Consider the following 3,573-nt stretch of genomic DNA (forward strand, 5'->3'; position numbering starts at 1 on the left):
TGAACTTGATGAATCTTCAATGAATGACTTCATCTTGAGCGGTTGGACTTTTCTTCAAAATTTGACTCTAAACGCACATTGGGTGAGGAGGCTTTTTGATAAGATTCTTGAAAGATAGCGCTTTCAGCTTGAGAATCTTCAGAGAGAAAATTAGAGAGAAACAATCTTCTGGATCACTTCAGCAGGTACAAGATAGCAGCAAATTGATTGAGGAGGCTTCAATGCAACTTGTCACATAATCTTCAAGTGCAGCTTCACCTTGCTTCTGGGGTTGAAGGATTGAATGTTGAAAGAATAATCTTCATTTCTTGCTCCTTTGAATGAAAATTCTTCGACACTCGTGGATGAAGTCTTGGCTCAGAAATCTCGATACAGTCTCCATGAGTCTCATCTACATCTGAATTCACTTTTCAAGACAAAACAAAACTAAAAGATAAAAACAAAACTAAAAACAAAGTTAGCACACAATATTTTTGGATTTTTGATTTTTCTGAACAAGAAATAAAAGAGAAATAACACTATTTTTGGATTTTTAATTTTCTGATTTTTGTTTGATTTTTGAATTTTCTGTTTTTTTTTCTCCCCCTAAATTTGTGCATAGAGGAAAACTATGAACAAATTTAACAAAGTATAAAAATATATGGGATCAAAGTTGTCAAGCAATCCAATATCGTTTTTCAGCACACGCCTGCATGTCTAGATCTGGTCAATCACCGGTATTGTGGTCCACTTAAACACAAAGGATGTTGACAATTTGGACAGATATTAAGTGACAAGTCATTGTGATATATATTCATAAATGAACATTTAGCTGACGACGACCAAGGATATTATTGTCCACTTAAATTAAGCAGCAAGATCTACAGACAACCTATTAAATGGTTCAATTTTAGATGTACTAGAACATGTTTTCCACTTCCCGATATACCCTGGTAATCAAGAACTTCCAAAGAACTCCTTACTTTAGGTGAGTATTCAATCATTAAGAAAGAAATCAGATATAGAAGTGCATACGTTGTATCCGAGGTCGGATGTCTTCCAATCACACAAAGGGAACAACATTTGACTAATAGAGATAGAGAGATTGAGAGGTAGAATGTTGCATATGTTGTGTCCCAGGTCGGATCTTCCAATCACGCAGAGGGGACAGCATATGGCTAACATATAGAAAGAATTTCATAGATAAGGAGGTGCGTAGAATTAGAGTTGCATATGTTTCAATCCAGGTCAGATCTCTTCCAATCACACAGAGGAAGCAACATATGACTGACAGATAGAAAGAAAGAAAATAATTTCCTACAGACCTACTTTATCAGAACCAGCCAGTTGCCCTATCAGTACCGGAATTAAGGACATGAGTCCATACATCAAAGAAATGTTCAGCCACAATTCTAGATGCGTATTAATTTAGTGTATCTTGTGGGTTCCCGTGTTTATCTCACTGCTCAGTGTACCCGAGCATCGTATGGTCAGTCCAAATGAAACTATTTAAGTCTATATTGTCTAGTCTTTTCAAGCTCAATCAATGTCTAGCCCTTTTGAATCCTTTGTGCCTATTAGCACATTGAATACAGAGTCTAGACAATTCAGCTTTAGTGCATTACACGCATCATAAATTGCCCTTTAGCACTATATTTCATATCACTTCCCAAAAACGCCTACTAAAGAAAGACATATATGGAAATTAAAGAAAAATGTCTTTGAAATGAAACAGTGTAAGATAAACTCAGGAGAATCGAGAAGAAAACTCAAACCGTAAGTCACCGATTGAATTTGCATCAAGAAGGTCTGAGAACAGCAAGCATAATCTCAAAACAAATCCGAAAATTCTTCATGTCGTTAAGCGCAAACCCCATGAGTGATCCCTTCCTTTCTTCCCTTCCCGCAAAGGACACATACTCTCAAAAAATGTTCTGAGTGTTGTACAGTTGAGAGATTTCTCCTATCATGTGCCTGGAACAACCACTACCAACAAACTAAAGTCTGATGATATGCCTCCATACCTGCTCCGACACAGAGCGGGATTAGTTGGTCTTTGGAACCCATTCCATTTTGAAACTGGGTTGACCTTTGTCATCAACGCAAGGAACTCTCTCCCACGACATATCCTAGTTATCACAAATAGAGGATGTAGAAATATTAGAAGCATTATGAGATTTGGGAGAGTGAACCTTCGGAACCCATCTGTAGTTGGGTTTAACCCATTTCTTTTTCGATCCGATGGGTGCCTCGGTACTTGATTTTGAACTGGAAGCCGATCGTTGAGATGACTTTGATCTGACTGATCTTGATTTCGCAGGAGCATCTCTTGAACTTGACTTCTGGGCCGGCATTCCTTTCTTGACCTTGGGAGTTGGATTCTTGACCTTGGGAGTTGAATTCTTGGCCTTCTTGGCATTCCAGTCGCCAATGTCTGATCGTGACCTTGAGGGATTTCCTTTGGAAAATCTCCCTCTGGCCGCATTCTGCCACCCTTGTGCATAGTAGGGAACGTATGCGCGATTTGGATAATTTCTGACAATGTGTCCAGGTGTTCCACAGTGAAAGCAAGTCTTTTTCATCACTGGGAAGTTGTTTCTTCCTGCCCCTGGTGGCGTATCCATGCCTTGTCTCTTGTTGTTCCTGTTAGATTACTGTCTAAGTCCATAACTATATTTGGTATGTACTTGACCCGACCAGGCATGGTCCATTTGGGTTGCATGACATCATGCACTTGGATAGACTAAATGAGAGAAATAAGACACTTATGGTTATTAATATATTATAAGTTCTAATATATTAATAATAAGAATAATAATATTTAATTAGCATTGATCAAGAATCAATTTAGAATTAATTATGTGATAAAAAGAAGACTAATTAAATATATAGGTTGATTGTGTAAATCATCCATAACTTAGATAGTGGGCCAAAGCTCCATGGATAATCAAGTTGGGTTAAACCCATAGGATACTCCATGGATGCTCCATGGAGGTTACTTAACCCATGGGTCATGGAAATGAAAGGTCATGACAATTAGGGTTTACATGGTGTAACCCTAATTGTAACATACTATATAAGCATCATATTATTCACCAAAATCGGCCACAAGTGTGGGAAAAAGAAGGGCTAGCCGATTTCTTGAAGTGTGGATTTCTCTCTAAGTTATTCCAAGAGCATTTGATGTTGTGTGAGCCATTTGAGGTGTCACATTTGAGGCACTAGGCACTCAAGCCCCATGGAGTCAAGCTACACTACAAAAGGTATGTATTCTATCTATATTACTACCCAAGTATCTATGATTGTATGCTAGATAGGGTAATACCTTGGAATATTAGCATTTGCATGTATATTAGAGAAAACATAGATCCAAGGTATTTAGGGTTGCATGTGCACCATAGGAGTGTTAGAATGCTCAAAACCCAACAGTGGTATCAGAGCCTAGGCTTGCTTTCTCTTATACTTGATGCAAATTGATTTTTCGAAGCCAAGAATCTGTCAGAACAGAAAAATCGACGAGTTCATGTATTTGAGAATGAACTCGACGAGTTCCATGTTGAACTCGACGAGTTTGACTTCCTGTTGGCAGATTTT

This window comes from Lactuca virosa, chromosome 9 (assembly GCF_052849685.1).
Source record: "Lactuca virosa cultivar CGN04683 chromosome 9, Lactuca_virosa_CGN04683_v6, whole genome shotgun sequence".
Lineage (NCBI taxonomy): Eukaryota > Viridiplantae > Streptophyta > Magnoliopsida > Asterales > Asteraceae > Lactuca > Lactuca virosa.